At 40.3% G+C, this 18514-nt stretch overlaps 2 pseudogenes; both read right to left on the bottom strand.

Annotated features, from left to right (window-relative positions):
* Nucleotides 1-10332: 10332 nt before the first annotated feature.
* Nucleotides 10333-11223, bottom strand: LOC109877567 (transcription factor HES-2-like; annotated as a pseudogene).
* A 4857-nt stretch (nt 11224-16080) lies between these two features.
* Nucleotides 16081-17584, bottom strand: LOC109909349 (transcription factor HES-5-like; annotated as a pseudogene).
* Between the last annotated feature and the right edge of the window lie 930 nt (nt 17585-18514).

Genomic DNA, 18514 nt, shown 5'->3' with positions numbered 1-18514 from the left:
AGGGGGATAAGATATAAGTTCTACTGGAAGGCAGATATTTATATGTATCTGGTCCTCTTAAGAAAGCCGTGCGATAAACCACTCTGTGGACTCAGACTCTGTACTATATCAATGTCACCAATGCCACTCAGTAGTTGGCTACATACCAGTGCAAGGCTTTGTAATGACGGTACAATGGTACAACACTGTCACATCACCAGTCTTAATGGAGTAGGCATCTCCAGTAACACTAATAATCCCAACCTTACCTGTGAACACCATTACACCAATACTCTGAGCAGCACTATAAGTCGATTCAGCTTTCTGTAAGTCAAAGTCATCCCAGCAAACCAAAATTGTTTCTGTGAAAGTTCCCAAAACATTCGTTAGGTTGTGGCCAATGTTCTCATAACTTAAAAACGGTCCAGTTGTGCTGATGATTATATAATGTTTGTATAAAACATTCACATGATGTTACAAGAACATTCCCATAATGTTGAGCTCACATTTTGTTGCAGCAGTATCTTCTAAAAACATTACTGGTACATTGTGTTATTACATTACCTGGAAACCTAATGAGAATGTTTGGGGAATGTTCTGTGGTGGTTCTTACAGATGTTTTGCACAACATTTCTGTGAATGTTAGGAGACCATTACAAGTATATTTCTTACACAGTTAAAACGTCCTTTGAATTGTAGCTACGTTTCTGGGAATGTTCCCGGTTTTCTGGGAGAACTCTCCCTCCTCCTGGTGCTGAGAGGACTTAGCAGGACCAGGACAGTACCCAGGTCTCAGCACCAAGGCACCAGGGTGGAGCAGTGAGGGGACCATCAGTCGACCGACAGTGAGATATGACACCCTGAGAGCAGCCTGCATGTCACTCTGAGCAAAGACCTGTTTGGCAGGCAGGTGGGTGCATTGCGGACAACGGATCTGCTGAAACCACATAAATTGTGATACGCCATCCTCTGTTATCACATCGTTAAAGCATATGCTCACAACACAGCTAAGAGAGTGTCGACTGATGCCTCACAAGATTAAACTTGATAGGTAATCTATGGGATTTGTACAATTATTCAGGTGACATTTCATATCAACTAGAGGCAACAAAAAAAACAGCAGTGAAGGTTCTGGAAATAATAAAGCAACTTTCTTGGCATAATTTCTCCAATAACCTCTGCCCAAAATTGTTTTCCACAGGAAATTATTCGACTTTGTTGTTTTCAAGGCTAATGTACATTTAATGACGGTTTATCATTAAATTGAACAAAATCAGCATTTCATTACACTTCAACTTCACTGCTCTGTTCTCAAAAGGGAATTTTGAAAAGTGATGCGTCATGTGCCTTTTGAAAGCCAACCATTACTAATGAAGTTACTTTCTTGATTATCCAGCCTGTTGTTTATTAATAAAGGGAATATCAGAATATATATAAGATGTTCACTAAGACACTGGTAGTTTAATTTGTTGAGGTGCTACAGATCCATAGACATACACAGAAGGCTCATAATAGATTTCAGTGCACTGCAAAATATCCAGACAGGATCAGGTTCATGATATAAACCTTAGCCATTTCAGAAAGCCATTTCAGTAGCAGGCTCATCTGCTGATGTAAGGCTGATCACACCCAGAATAATTTTCCTCCCACTGTGTCAAAGCCTAGTGTTAAATGATAAGGAGAGCTTTGCCAAATTATTTACAGTGAAGAGACTCAAAGGAGAAGAGACTCAAAGGAGACCTCAAGTATCCTGTCTCTTCGCTGTTTGATCCCTGTGCTCTCCGCTCTCACTCATATGTGTTGGCCGGGGCACAAGTATTTCCCTTTCTTAATTTGTCCCATGACAGCTTGACATCCCCCATGATTACAGCTGGGAGTGTTTCCGGTACGTGACCTAACAAGTAAACACTGAGGCCTAGATGTTACTCCATGACTAAGAGGAAAGCTAAATATACAGTAGTCTACAAGCTTCACTCAGTCAACCTTACAGTCAGTCAACCCCAGATCCACCCCTGTGCATATGACTAAGCCATATGCATATGACACCTTAGTCCACTGTCCCTACATGTGGTCTGTAAATGTAGGTAATTCCCAGTGGAGTGTGTTGTATGTTGTAGCTGTTTGTTCTTAAAAACATCCGCATCTAAAATAATGTAAAAAATGATTTGGTCATAGCAATTTGATTATTATCCTTATAGAAGATCACGATCGTAACTCAATTTTATAAACGTTCAATAAACCTGTATTGCATAGTGTATGATGTTAGCTATTTGATTAGCATAATGTTCAAAATTATAGTGTTATTAGCGAGTCATTCCTAAATTCAGAGGTGCAGGTTGTAATTACCTTAGTTGTAACCAATTAAAGATAGTGTAGGGGCACTGACACTCACTATATCATGCACCTCGTTAACACACAGGTCTTGTACTGTCTGTCTTACCTCTTTACCTCGAATTCTGATTGGTTAAAACCGCATTCTAGCCGGTGTCTATTCCACAAGTTACCGCCGGCTAAATCTATGAAGTTAAACTGCCTATTTACACTGTTCCAAATGACTGCGCAATCAACTGTCTCATCCCAGCCAAGTAATTTATAAACTTGATCTCCACTATAAAAAGCATCTAGACATTATTATTTCTTTTAGACTAACATTTAGCTTTCAACAACCAAGATTTGTATAAACCTTGCTGTCTGTCTCTCCGACATTTGCAAAATTGATTCAATAGTCTAATTCGAACTCCAGTATACACAAAGAAATGTCAATTGAATAAAGGTAAAACGAAACGAAGTGCAGATACTTTGCAGTCTAGCCAACTTCAGTTTGAAGTGATTGTGTTAGATGTGTTGTTGGCTAGCTCTTCTGAACAACAGTGTCCTGACGAGAGAGCACATTTTCTATGCCAGGCGAAATTGCGCCTCATTAGCTCATTTTGTTGTGGATGTATCGAAATGAATGTCACTAGAAAACAGCTTAAACAAATGCAAATGCACCTACTTTGCTGTTTTTCTGGCTGAAAGTTAGCTGTAGTTGTCAAGCAAGGGATAAGAACGTATCTCTCTGAGATATATTGGAATAGAAATGGTCAAGATGTCACACAGGGGAGGGGACATTGAGAGTAAACTTCTTCAAAGGGAATCTTTCTGGATCCACAGGCTCAACACACTGTCACCTCTTGGCGAGGAGTTCTACTTGAACCCGTTTTTATAGTTTCAACATGTCCACACTTTTTTAAAATCCTAATTTAATATTTTATGTATATATATATATATATATATATATATATATGTGATCGATATCTACAGTGATGCCCGCACTCACCCGCCCGCTCGACTAGCATCACTACTCTGGACGGTTCTGACTTAGAATATGTGGACAACTACAAATACCTAGGCGTCTGGCTAGACTGTAAACTCTCCTTCCAGACTCATATTAAACATCTCCAATCCATAATTAAATCTAGAATCGGTTTTCTATTCCGCAACAAAGCCTCCTTCACTCACGCCACCAAACATACCCTCGTAAAACTGACCATCCTACCGATCCTCGACTTCGGCGATGTCATTTACAAAATAGCCTCCAACACTCAACTTAGCAAACTGGATGCAGTCTATCACAGTGCCATCCGTTTTATCACCAAGCCCCATATACCACCCACAATTTCGACTTGTATGCTCTAATCGGCTGGCCCTTGCTACATATTCGTCACCAGCCCCACTGGCTCCAGGTCATCTATAAGTCTTTGCTAGATAAAGCTCTGCCTTATCTCAGCTCACCGGTCACCATAACAACACCCACCTGTAGCACGCACTCCAGCAGGTATATCTCACTGGTTATCCCCAAAGCCAACACCTGCTTTGGCTGCCTTTCCTTCCAGTTGTCTGCAGCCAATGACTGGAACAAATTGCAAAAATCGCTGAAGCTGGAGACTTATATTTTCCTCACAAACTTTAAACATCAGCTATCCGAGCAGCTAACCGTCACTGCGGCCATATATATCTTTTTTGTTGTATTGTGTTATTGACTGTACGCTTGTTTATTCCATGTGTAACTCTGTGTTGCTGTTTGTGTCGCACTGCTTTGCTTTATCTTGGCCAGGTTGCAGTTGTAAATGAGAACTTGTTCTCAACTAGCCTACCTAGTTAAATAAAGGTGAAATAATAATAAATAAATGTTTAATATTGTGCACCTACCTCCTGATTCAAGAAGGGATGTCACTGAGTACTGCCCCTATATATAGTACCTTCCACCCTCACCTGGGATATTGATGCCTGATGAAGACCTAAGGGTTGGAACTTATGCAGCGTTTTCCTTTCTGTTTTCCATGAGTTGCCTAAAACTCCAGCACCTGCTGAAAGTACCTGGATGTGCGTATGTTCTTTATCTTTTGCATAAGAACGTTTCCAGCCAGTATGGCAATGGAACATTTAGAGATAACGACTGGGTCACGTACATAAATACAGAAAAAAAATACTTAATGACTGCGTCGCATCTTTTAAAAAACATTTTTTTAAATGTATTTAACCAGGTAGGCCAGTTGAGAACAAATTCTCATTTACAACTGCGACCTGGCCAAGATAAAGCAAAGCAGTGCGACACAAACAACACAGAGTTACACATAAACAAACTTACAGTCAATAACACAATATAAAATAAAAATAGAAAGATCTATGTACAGTGTGTACAAATGTAGGAGAGTAGGGAGGTAGGCATAAATAGGCCATAGATGTAAAATAATTACAATTTAGCATTAATACTGGAGTGATACATGTGCAGATGATGATGTGCAAGTGGAGATACTGGGGTACAAAAGAGCAAGAGGGTAAGTAATAAATTGGGGAGGAGGTAGTCAGGTGTGCTATTTACAGATTGGCTGTGTACAGGTACAGAACTCCGCGTCTCTGGCAACCAAACTGATAGACCAAATTACCAGCCGGCTTGGGTAGCATCCTATTTGTGTCAGGACTAAATCTTGTGTAAGGATGAAAACACCCAATATATCCTCCAAACACCAACTTCTCTGGCATTATCGCTTAAATAAGATACAGTTTTCTTCACATCCTTTTTCCACTATGTGGGAAGGGGTCCCTCCTCATTGTGAAACCTAAAGAGATTTGCACACTATTCAATGGATGCCAGTATAGATATTCCTGCAATATCTCAATTAGCCCCTGATAGCTGTGCTATTGAGCATGAAACTCATAAAATGTTAAGGGAATTTGGGCTACAGAACGTCACAGACCCTTTTCTTGAAACGGAATTCAAAGATATTTGATGTTTACAGATACAGAGAGAGATAAGGAAAAAATACGAAAATCTAAAACACAGAGGCCTATGCATTCCTCTCCAGCCATGGAGGATCAATAGCTTGCACTACTCACTTCAGTCATTGGGAAGGAGATCAGTTCTACCATAAATAAGTACTGAACATTAGGAGAATTGTAATCACAGAAGCTATTTTCTGTTAAGTTTTACATGCGAGTGCAACAAAGTCCATCCCTATACGGCCTACCCAAGGGTGGAGATCATGCTTGGGACAGGTGGCTACTTTTTCCATGTCAGCTTTTCCACACTGGGGTGGTCCAGAGTTCCACAGATTCCCGCATAGCATGTGGATTCATATCTGCTGTTCCCTGAGAACTGTCTAAAATAATCCAACATTGCTTTACAGCAACGTGTGCAACTAAGTGATTGGCTTTGTTCCAAGACTATGTGACAGTTGTACTTTATGCACTCATCACAGCGGTTAAACTGATGGTGTCTCTCCTCCCAGCTGGTCCATACGCTGATGCCTGGATATCCCAGGGGCTCTCATATCTAGGGACAGGATTCTTTCCTGACTATGTGACCAGACCAGGAAGAAACAGTGAACCTAGTTATTCCTAGTCAGTTCACAAGGTCAGTAAAGTCTCTTGGGCCTGCTCATATCTGCAAGTGCAGGGATACAGGACATCTGACTGAGCGTCACCCTTGACTGTAGGGGATGTAGCAAGGGGCTCTGGATCTGTGCCCGGTGGTGGGTCCCCCAGCCAGCTGCATGGACCAGGGGCACAGACAGACAGGCCTTCTTTCAGACACATTGCTCCTTTTATACCTCACACACTAAGGCATTGATCTAGGATGCCTGTCTACGCTACAAGTCACAACTAAGGTCTGTGTGGAGTTAATGCAACATTTATCTTACAAAGGTAATTTGCATAATATAAATGAATAATGTCAACATAATATCGAGAACATTATATTCTTAAGTACCCAATCACTCCACACAAAGTATGAAAACTTACAAAATTTTCACATTACTCAATATATCTTTGAAACCTACATTCTTTGCCCCAGACACTTGAGTACTCCAGTGAGGAAGTTCCCTGCAGGCCCAGTGGAGTTTGGATGGAGCACTAGTTTACACTTTCCATCAGTGGGCTATGGCTCCAACAGTGAGGTTGATATGACAATGTTGGGATTGTATTCTGTGTACATGGTCCAGTGTAGCTCAGTTAGTAGAGCGTGGCGCTTGCAACGCTAGGGTTGTGGGATTGATTCTCACGGGGGACCAGTTTGAAAATGTACACACTCACTACTGTAAGTTTCTCTAGATAGCACAGCCTCTTCTGTCTCTCTCAGTCACTCTGGGGTTCTGCTCAGTAATCACTATCAGCCCTGGTCTGCCTGCTTGATATTCACTGCAGTCCTCCTGTACTGTTGCTGATCCACCGCCCAGTGTAAACTCTGAGACAGATAAGGGAATGTAAATGTTAGACTGTAGCCTGGTCATGCCAGGTTGGTTTGTGATTTTATTTTTTACCTTTATTTAACTAGGCAAGTCACAAGTCCCTATTTACAGTGACAGCCTACGCTGGGCCAATTGAGCGCCGCCCTATGGGACTCACAATCACAGCTGGTTGTGAAACAGCCTAGATATGAACCAGAGTGTCTGTAGTGACACCTCTAGCACTGAGTAGCAGTGCCTTAGACCGCTGCGCCACTTGGAAGGCCCAAATGTATTTTGTATGGCATGAGGATGAAGTTCAGAGGGATTGGTAAAGGCATAAAACAGATAAAACAGACACCAGGCTTGTGAAGTTCAGGTTCCTCTCAGATTTACATGTTTTACAGACCTCTTCTAGGCCATGCCAGTGAACATAGATCTCCTCAGCATGATGTGTATGTTTCATAAGTTCATAACAGCTGTTTAGCTATAGAGGGACTTCCTTGGAGCTACTCTGTTGAGATTAATGAATCCCCCCCCCCTCCGCTCTGACCATAGGGAGGTAAGGCCACCTGCGCCGTCACATTACAGACCTGCCGAGCCGTTTGAAAGCCTCCTGTTTCCTATGAGTGCAATGCCCTTGGTTTCCTCTGACTCAATTTGACTTTGTTATGATTTACTTAGATATTCATCAGAGTCATTGTGAGGCACTACAATGAAAGTTATGCAGACACCATGATGTTTGTTTAGTATGATATTTACATCTAATTAAAGCCTGATAATCTGAAATAATATCTTACAGTACGTATTGTTACCATTGTCATCAAGAACCCCATTTAATGTGCTGATGTACCTGGTGGACACATCAGTGAAGTAAGAAGAAAGTCAAGATCAATATTCACAAATCACTCGTTCTATTATCTATTAGGCTAAAGCACTCATGTGTGATTAAGAACACATAGGCCTAATGGTTTCATTGTTTGTACTCCTGACACTGTTTGTTCTCCAGAGATGGACTTGATGTATAGGTTGGCTCAGAAATTATGAGACTCGGGACCTCCTGAGTGGTGCAGGGGTCTAAGGCACTGCATCGCAGTGCTTGAGGAGACACTACAGATCTGGGTTCAATCTTGGGCTGTGTCGCAGCCGGCTGTGTCCGGGTGACCCATGAGGCGGCACACAATTGGACCATCGTTGTCTGCGTTAGGGGAGGGTTTGGCCAGCCGGGATGTCGTGTTGCGCTCTAGCAACTCCTTTTTCCTCCAACACATTGGTGCTTAAGCGAGCAGGGTTGTGTTTTGGAGGATGCATGGCTCTTGACCTTCGCCTCTCCCGAGTTGCAGCGATGGGACAACACTGTAACTACCAATTGAGGAGAGTAAATCTGGGAGACTATGATATTATGTTTGGTAGTGTTACATAAGATAGAAGGTTACTTAAGACAAAAACAAAAGGAAGGTGGATGGATGGGTGGGCGTATAACTGAAACGTCTAGCTGTCACGGACAACTTTCGAATTTGAGGAGCAACTTTGCAACTAACCTAGCAACCTAGCTAACGTCAGCCACAACAAATTGGAATTCGTAACATATCATATGTTTTGCAAATTCATAACAAATGTACAAATTGCAGTTCGTAACATATTGTATGAATTACAATTTGTAGCATATCATACGAAATGGATGATGGACATCCACAAATAAATACATACCATACGAAACGTAACATATCATACTAAATGGAGCGTACGGATTTACGTGCAGAATAATACAAATGTTCTGAGACCACGTTAAAATGATGGACAGATATTCTAAGACTGTCATCTACCGGGGATTTTTAGCATTGCACTTAAAAATATATATCATTTGAAATGTCATAACCTTCAAATGATGGCAAAAAATAAGTCAGTTTTCCATCCTGGAAAAAATCCTAATCCACAAGCCAGTGGATGGTCGCTTGGTATAAATGTCCTTTCAATATGCCTTTTTACAGGATCTTTCCAGACAGACCATAGTACCTCTTAGGTTCTTGGTAAGAGTCTGCATCATGACCAAATGTTTAACTCTACAAGACATTACTTTGTTACTTCAATTATTGGTGGATTTGTATCAAACCAGGTGACCTATTTTTCATTGGCATTCATAAACATTCCATTGTTTACTTTCTCTTTACTGTATATATCATTGATGAACAAATCATGTAATTGCAGATCAGAACTATTTATACAGCCCAGCACTGCTTCAGCTTAAAGAAGTCCAGTCAACAGCGCCCTCTAAAGGCCCTGGTAGAGTCCTATTTACTGGAGCGCTACTCTCTGACAAACATAATTGACCAAGTCCCCAAAAATGTTTTTTTTTCATGTAGGTTTAAGATAAATATACTGGACAGTAATGATAATAGGAAGATATCTTCTTAATCTTCTGTTCATGCAGAAGGTTTTCAAAGTCTTGCTGTGATTGAAACTATTAACATCCTCCACATACAACACCCGTTCTGCCAGTCACATTCTGTTAAATGTCCCCAAAGCACACACATCCCTGGGTCACTCATCTTTTCAGTTCGCTGCATTTAGTGACTGGAACGAGCTGCAACAAACACTCAAACTGGATAGTTTTATCTCAATCTCTTCATTCAAAGACTCAATCATGGAAACTCTTTCTGACAGTTGTGGCTGCTTTGCATGATTTATTGCTGCCTCTACCTTCTTGCCCTTTGGGCTGTTGCCTGTGCATAATAATGTTTGTACCATGTTCTGTGCTGCTATCATGTTGTGCTGCTGCCATGTTGTGTTGCTCCTGTGTTGTTGCCATGTTGTGTTATTATCATGCTGTGTTGTCATGGGTTGCTGCCTTGATATGTCTTAGGTCTGTCTTTATGTAGTGTTGTGGTGTCGTGATGTGTGTTTTGTCCTATATTTTTATTTTATTTTTAATCCCAGCCCCCATCCCTGCTGGAGGCCTTTTGCCTTTTGGTAGGCCGTCATTGTAAATAAGATTTTGTTCTTAACTAACTTGCCTAGTTAAATTAAATTTTAAAAATAAACAATAAATTAAGAAGATAATTACTTGATAATAACTGCTCAATACATTCATCTTAGACCATAATTGATAATTGTACGCATTTGGCATGTTGTTGAGCTAAAATGTTGTCATAGTAACGAGAGGGAAAAGGAAACAAGAGCAAAGTAATTAAGAACAAAGTCATTACATTTATTGTATTAAAATCGAGTCAATGAGTCACATTATAGATAACACCTTAACTTAAGGTGCAAATAAAGTGATTCAATGTCACAACAAGAACTTGGATACATTTCCAAGACATGATACTCCATCAGAGTAAGACACACAGAATTGTTTGAAATGAACAAGGGTTTTACAATGAGAAAACATCTGCAGTAAATACATTTTCCAGGTAATAAAACAGATGAAATAGTGATAATCACAGAGTGATGATAACATAATACCCAGTTTGGGGAAATCATCCTCATAGAGAAACAGTGATGCTATAACTCAGGTTTAACATTATCAGTATAACTGTTACATGCTTCACAGAAGATGCTGAATACAATGTAGTGGTAAAAAAAAAATGTGCTTATACATTTTGACCTAAAAACAGATCTGTCATAGACAATCACAAACAGATTGATCCCAGTTTTGGGTTAAAATTCCTCATCTAGGACCATTAAAACTATTGTTAATCATGAATAAAAACATGATCAACATAGTCAAGGTTACGATTTCAATGAACACAACAACAATATTGTTTTCATACCTTACACATTTTTCTCAGAAAAATACTTTTACTTCAACACAACTGAAATAAAAAGTCTCAATCACTGCAAGACTTTTAAAAATGCTATATACTCAGATGATGAGGAAGATCTCTGATCACTGTCCATCACATGAATGGAGTTCAAGTCTGTAGGACTCAACCAGAGATTCCAGAGGGTGATGTTGACTTGACTCTTCTCTTTGCTGATGCTGGGCTGTGGAGCTGAACTAAGGCAGGTCCTGTTTTTATCAGAGGATGGATGGAGGCTCTGTAAGTGGCTCAGCAGTCTTCTCTGGGTTTGTGTCTTCACCTCATCCTTGGTCTGGAAGTGCACAATCTCTTGGACACATCTGGAGTAACCCTGATTGACAGCTGCAGAGCAGGAGGAGGAGCTAACTGGCTGGTTCTGTTGCTGTTATCTCAGGAAGAAAACTGTCATCTCCAGGATGTTGGCTTTCTCCAGCTTGGAGTCTGACTGCTGGTTGAGGATCTCTGGACGCAGGAGAGAATTGAGCAGCTCAATGCTGATGTTGATACAATCTCCATGTAACTTCACCACTGTCTTTTTAGCTGCAAGCAGAGAAGGGGAGAGTCATTAATAACCTTATTATGAGATAATAATGAAACAAATAAATAATCAATCAAATAAGATTCATTTCCTTGAAATTGATTCTTTAATTTACCTTGTTCGTCAGTCAGGTGCTCATTCGAGTAGATCACAGCTGAAGTGATTGTAGGTGCCATGGTTGGATCTCTGTGCTGGCCTCTGTGTAGAGTGAATCTGATTCCTACTGGCTTCATCTCTCATATATATAGTCCATAATCTGCATATGAATGTGTGGGTCTTGGGCTTGTTGGAGTTTCTCACAGTCTGTAGCCAATGGGTGAGCTTGGAGGGACAATGGGGAATGTGCAGCTGCCACATGCTCAGTGTTCTTATTGCTGGGGGACAATGGTCACGTCTCATGGAACAGGTGGAGAGGTGGGGGGGTGGGGGGGTGGAGAGAGACTCAGAGTGTTGTGTGAATCTGGTGACCCCCAGATCTGCTGCCTGATGTTGGAATCAATGATGCTGAGAGAGCACACGCTCATCATCACAACTTACACGTTTGAGACTGACGCAGATCCTCTACATTACATTTACAATGTAACATAGTCCCCACCTATGAAAACATGATTTAATGTATAGTGTTTAAATGCTTTATTACTGATTCAGTCACGTTTTATTATCTCACAATGAATGTGAGATAATGACAACAATTATGATATAGTATAGTGTTTTAGATTTTGTCACAATTGAAAAGTAAAACATATTTATAATTTTCTGTGCTGCTGAATTTCATTTTTGACACCCCAAAAAATATTGGGTCAAATATGACATGTTTCGAAAATAGAAAGTATGTTTATTTGCAGAGAAATATGGCTTGTGGTTAAGTTCACAGGTTCGATATTGTATTAATATCATGAGGTCTTGAAAGTCAGAAGTAGTAATTATGTGGTCAAGCACTCTGGAGTCCAGAGGTAGCAGATGTTTCCTCTGTCTTGAGGCTACTGGTCAGTGTGAGTAGATAGCTGATCTGAGTGTCCCACACTGAGTCATGTGTGCCGTGATCAATGCACTACAAAAGCTGCTCAGTGAACCCTCACTGACGGCTATTGGCTCTGTGTTGTATTATAGACAGAGTATGACATCACAGACCATCTGGATTCTGGAGGGAAACACTTGATTTTATCCTAAAAGTGTGCTACATATACTGTACTTTATCAGTGTTCATTTCTACGTTATGTTTGTGCCCTGAAACTGATGTATTCAGCTATTGTTTAATTCCCTTCTATAAGTGTGGCTATTCCCCAGTGACTCTGGGTGTTCCCTAGACAGACGGGTGCTGGTCGGACTGATGTTGATGATGACACTAGACTGAGACTCTGCTTTCCAGAGCTTTCCCACACTCTGCCCATTGACAGAGCTTCCACCTAACAACAGAAGTGTGCCCTGTTAAATGTTAATTCATCTCTATACAAGCAGTTCCCATTAAGCCCCTGGGGGAGAAAATAAATAAATCTGACATACATAAATTAAGAATGTAGTAAATACAAAGATTTTGACTATCGGATGATATAGACTTGTACAGCACATGGCCATTCAGAGATGGTCAAGAATGGACTGAATGCTGAATATATTTCAAGCGTGTACATTTTAGATATAAGATTTATAATCTTCGATACAACATTCACATTTCAGCAGACACTCTTATCCAGGCATATATTTTCATACTTTTTTGTTGTTGTACTGATCCCCTGAAGGTCTTGAACCCACAACCCTGGCTTTGCAAGTGCCATGCCCTACCTACTGAGTTACACAGGACTACTACAATGTAATCATGTTTGTATAAAGTGTAATATAATGTATTTCCTGATCTGTTACCTAATTCCTCTTACACCCTGTAATGATAAAAAAAACACTTGTGCAGTCCTTATAATTCATTATATCTGTGATATAATTAATTTCTAGAATTCAATGATGAAACCTTACTAGTGAAATTCCTTCTCACCCCTCATCATACAGGGTACAGAAGTTTGAGTCTATTGTCCCAAAGCGGGACTATGAGTGAGTTTTCCTTGGTTTCCCACACTCTCTCCATTCACTGCTCTCAATGGTGGAACATACATCAATTAATAATGTAGTAAATACAAACATTTAGACTATTGTATGAAATAGACTTGTATCGCATATGACCATTCAGAGATAGTTAAGATTAGACTGAATGCTGAAAGTCTTTCAAGCATATATGTTTTAGATATAAACGGTGTCAAATCAAATCAAATTGTATTTGTCACGTGCCGAATTCAACAGTGAAATGCTTACTTACAAGCCCTTAACCAACAATGCAGTTTTAAGAAAATACCCCCCCCCGGAAAAAAAATAAGACATAAGAAAAACAAATAATTAAAGAGCAGAAGTAAATAATGTGTCAATGTGTCAACGTGCGGTGTCGAGGTAGTTGAGGTAATTATGTAAATGCAGGTAGGGTTATTAAAGTGGCTGTTGTGGCAAAGAAGGGGGTCGAGTGGTAAATGGCAGAAATTGGAGTGACTCTAGGGATTCTGGGATAATGGTGTTGATGTGAGCCATGACCAGCCTTTCAAAGCCTTTCATGGCTACAGACGTGAGTGATACGGGTCGGCAGTCATTTAGGCAGATTACCTTAGTGTTCTTGGGCACAGGGACTATGGTGGTCTGCTTGAAACATGTTGGTATTACAGACTCAGACAGGGAGAGGTTGAAAATGTCAGTGAAGACACTTGCCAGTTGGTCAGCGCATGCTGAATAATCTTTGATTCTACAATCTGATCATGTTTTGTATAAAGTGTGACATAATGTCTTTAATGGTCTGTTACCTAATTCCTCTTAAACCTTGTCATAATAAAAAAACCACTTGTGCAGTCCTTATAATTCATTGTCTAATTTCAACTGGTGAAGCTAAGCTTTATCACTGTCACATAGCCCCTGATCCCACAGCCCTGGGTGCAATATGTGAAACATAAAAATAGCTGCTACCTATTCATGATTTTGTAGCATTTTGATGCAGAGGACATATCTGTGATATAATTCATATCTAGAATTCAATGATGAAAGCGTACTAGTGAAATTCCTTCTCACCCCTCATCATACAGGGTACAGAAGTCTGAGTCTATTGTCCCAAAGCGGGACTGTGAGTGAGTTTTCCTTGGTTTCCCACACTCTCTCCATTCACTGCTCTCAATGGTGGAACAATAGAAGTGTGCCTTATTATAATGCATCATATTAGGTATTCAGTTCAGTCCAGTTTCTAGGCAACCATTAAAAATGCTTCAATTACCAAAACAGCATCTGGTTGTAGAGAAGGTTCCCTGAAAAACCTGGCTTGGAGGAAATTATTTGAGTTAAAGAACAGTCAGCACTATAGAGTAGCACATGTCTTGGTTCTGACCTAAATTTAATCAATGAGAGACAATTGACATGTTGATTTTAGCCATCACCTTAACCATAACCTTAACCCTAACCCTAGTTTTACTGTATGTCCACACCCCTTCTGAACCCTAACACTAACCACAACCATAACTCTAGATTCATGTCCACACCCTATTTCAACACTAACCATAACCCTAACCATAACTCTAGATTCATGTCCACACCCTATTTCAACACTAACCATAACCCTAACCATAACTCTAGATTCATGTCCACACCCTATTTCAACACTAACCATAACCCTAACCATAACTCTAGATTCATGTCCACACCCTATTTCAACACTAACCATAACCCTAACCATAACTCTAGATTCATGTCCACACCCTATTTCAACACTAACCATAACCCTAACCATAACTCTAGATTCATGTCCACACCCTATTTCAACACTAACCATAACCCTAACCATAACTCTAGATTCATGTCCACACCCTATTTCAACACTAACCATAACCCTAACCATAACTCTAGCTTCATGTCCACCCCCTATTTCAATACTAACCATAACCCTAACCATAACTCTAGATTCATGTCCACACCCTATTTCAACACTAACCATAACCCTAACCATAACTCTAGATTCATGTCCACACCCTATTTCAACACTAACCATAACCCTAACCATAACTCTAGATTCATGTCCACACCCTATTTCAACACTAACCATAACCCTAACCCTAACTCCAGCTTCATGTCCACAACCTGTTTCAACCCTAACCATAACCCTTACCATAACTCTAGCTTCACGTCCACAGCCTGTTTCAACCCTAACCATAACCCTTACCATAACTCCAGCTTCATGTCCACAGCCTGTTTCAACCCTAACCCTAACCATAACCCTAACTCCAGCTTCATGTCCACAGCCTGTTTCAACCCTAACCATTACTCCAGCTTCATGTCCACAGCCTGTTTCAACCCTAACCATAACCCTAACCCTAACTCCAGCTTCATGTCCACAACCTGTTTCAACCCTAACCATAACTCCAGCTTCATGTTCACACCCTGGGCCTTTTCTTCTTACATGCTGACCACACAGCTCACGTCTCGTGCCTCAACGAGATTCTGCGTTGCCAGGAACTAAAATAGAACTTGGTTCTATTTGTGATGTTTGATGTACTGTACCTCTCCCATGTCCTCATTGGTTTTTAGGACAATATACCCATGTTCCATCTCCTCATTGGTTTTTAGGAGCATATACCCACGTGGGTGATTGAAATATGAACTGAGGTCCACACTCCAGTACAATTGGTAGTGGTAATGCACCTTAAAGTTGGTGTCCAAAAGCCATGCTAAGTCAGAAGAAGAAGCCTGAAGGAAGAGAGATTACTAGAAACAAACTCGGTTTACCCTTTTATCTGTGGATTCATTGTTGGAATAGAGGCCCTTGTGCATTTCAGGTAGGATAACAACTCAATGTTTATATCACAGGACAAAATAGCTGGCAACAGCAAGCTAGCTAGCTAAATTTCCATAAATGTTCATGCTTTTCGGCCTGTCCCAAAACTAATAAGGTTGGTTCAGAGTCTGTTTTGATATTTCAACTTGTGATTCCTTTAGATGTCTGACATACTGACCGCACGCGTGATGGTGCAATAAAGAACAATAAAAATGATTTAATTTAATTATTTTGGGATTTATTGACATTGACTCAAGGAGTCGCATCATAGACACCTAAATATAAGGTGAATAGTTTATGTGATTACACATCACAACCAGAACTTGGATAAATCTCCAAGACATATGATACTCAAACAGAGTATAGGATACACATTTACTGTCTTTATATATTGTCCAAAATAAATTGAGGTTTCACATTGAGAGAGAACATTTTCTACCCGTTACAATAAACACATTATTCAAATAATTTGAGCAACATTTTCACACAAAGTCTGATCTTTAAACAAATAAATTATTTCTTATCACAGAGTGATGATAACAGGTACAATTCCCAGTTTGGGTAAATAATCATCATGGAGAATCAGTGATTCTGGAGCTCAAGTTGATCAATAACAAATGTTTAACTGATACATACCTCACAGAAGATGCTCAATATAATGTTAATATGACCATATCATTACAACAATTAAATTGCAACAAAATAGCTTATTCTTGATAAGTGTTGACCTTTAAACAGATCGGTAACAGATCATCACAAAAAGATGGAAGATATAATACACATTTTGGGTTAGAAGTCCTCATGGAGGACAGTTGAAGTTGATCATTAATAAGCAAATTATCAACATAATCAACACATGATGATGCTTCACAAAACAAAGGTTATTAACATTACAAAAATGCAGTGTTCGCAGATTTCAGTGTTTTATATTAGATAAACATTTTAACTTGTTCAGTACAACTGAAATGAAAAGTTTCAATCAAAACCACTTTTAACAACCTGCACAAGCAGAATATGAAGAAGATCTCTGATCACTGTCCATCACATTAATGTTAGACCAACATGGTCCATTGAGTTTGTTTGAGAGTGGAGTTCCAGTATGTAGGACTCTACCAGAGCCTCCAGAGAGCAGTGTGGACTGGACTCTTCTCTTTGCTGGTGCTGTACTGGGCTGGGAGCTGAACTGAGGCAGATCACTCTCCCTTCTGTTCTTATCAGAGGACGGATGCAGGCTCTGGAAGTGGCTCAGCAGTCTTCTCTGGGTCTGTGTCGTCACCTAATCCTTGGTCAGGAAGTGAACAATCTCTTGGACACAGCTGGAGTAACCCTGATTGAATGGTGCTGAGGAGGAGCTCACTGACGGGTTCTATTGCTATTATCTCCAGGATGTCGGCTTTCTCCATTTTGAAATCTGGCTGCTGGTTGAGGCTCTCTCCAAGAGAGACTTGAGCTGCTCAATGCTGTTGTTGAAACTATCTCTGTGTAACTTCTCAACCACTGGCTTTCTTATCTGCAAGAAGAGGAGAGTCATTAATAATATTATTCTGGATACAACAGAGCTGACATGAATGTATGATATTTAGAAGCAAAAACTGAAACAATGCAACACTATTTGTAACTCAATTTACCTTGTTGGTCAGAGTCAGGTGCTCATTAGAGTAGATCACAGCTGAAGTGATTGTTGGTGCCATGGCTGGATCTCTGTGCTGTACTGGTCTCTGTGTAGAGTGAATCTGATGTCTAATTCCTTCATCTCTCCTATATATAGTCAATAATCTGCATATGAATGTGTGGGTCTTGGGCTTGTTGGAGTTTCTCACAGTCTGTAGCCAATGGGTGAGCTTGGAAGGACAATGAGGAATGTGGAGCTGCCACATGCTCAGTGTTCTTATTGCTGGGGGACAATGGTCACGTCTCATGGAACAGGTGGAGAGGTGGGGGGATGGGGGGTGATGGGGGGGGTGGAGAGAGACTTAGAGTGTTGTGTGAATCTGGGAAACCAGTGACCCTCAGATCTGCTGCCTGATGTTAGGATCAATGATGCTGAGAGAGCACACACACATCATCACAACTTACACGTTTGAGACTGACGCAGATCCCCTGCGTGAAAATGTTTTGTTTTAATGGTTGCATACCTAAGAGAATATAGTTTCAAAATAGAGAAATGAAGTTGCAATTAGATTCTTGGAAATGGAATAGGCCTTTCTAAAATTTATTTCATGGAGAATTTGAACATGAGGTTTTAACTATAGTAATTAGATTCCGTTCATTTTTTTTTAAAGCAGAGCATTTAAGAACATTGGCACTTTTAAAACGTAATAATGTGTAGTAGTAAGTAAGTTGACATTCACCCCCTGGTATATTTATGTTGCAATACTGCTCTTGTGTCTGTGTATTCACCGATTTGACAGACTACTGCCAGAGGTAGTGAAGTCTGGAGGTAGCAGATGTGTCCTCTGTCTTGAGGCTGCTGGTCAGTGTGAGTAGAGAACTGATCTGAGTTTCCCACAGTCCTGTGTGCTGTGATCAGTGCACTACACAAACGGCTCAGTGGAGCATTAGTGACGGCTTTTGACTCTGTGTTGTGCTATAGACCGAGCCTGACGTCACAGACCATCTGGATTCTGGAGGGAAAAACGACTACAGGCTC

This window comes from Oncorhynchus kisutch, linkage group LG1 (assembly GCF_002021735.2).
Source record: "Oncorhynchus kisutch isolate 150728-3 linkage group LG1, Okis_V2, whole genome shotgun sequence".
In the NCBI taxonomy this organism is placed as follows: Eukaryota; Metazoa; Chordata; class Actinopteri; order Salmoniformes; family Salmonidae; genus Oncorhynchus; species Oncorhynchus kisutch.
This window is presented reverse-complemented; position numbering and strand designations above follow the sequence as displayed.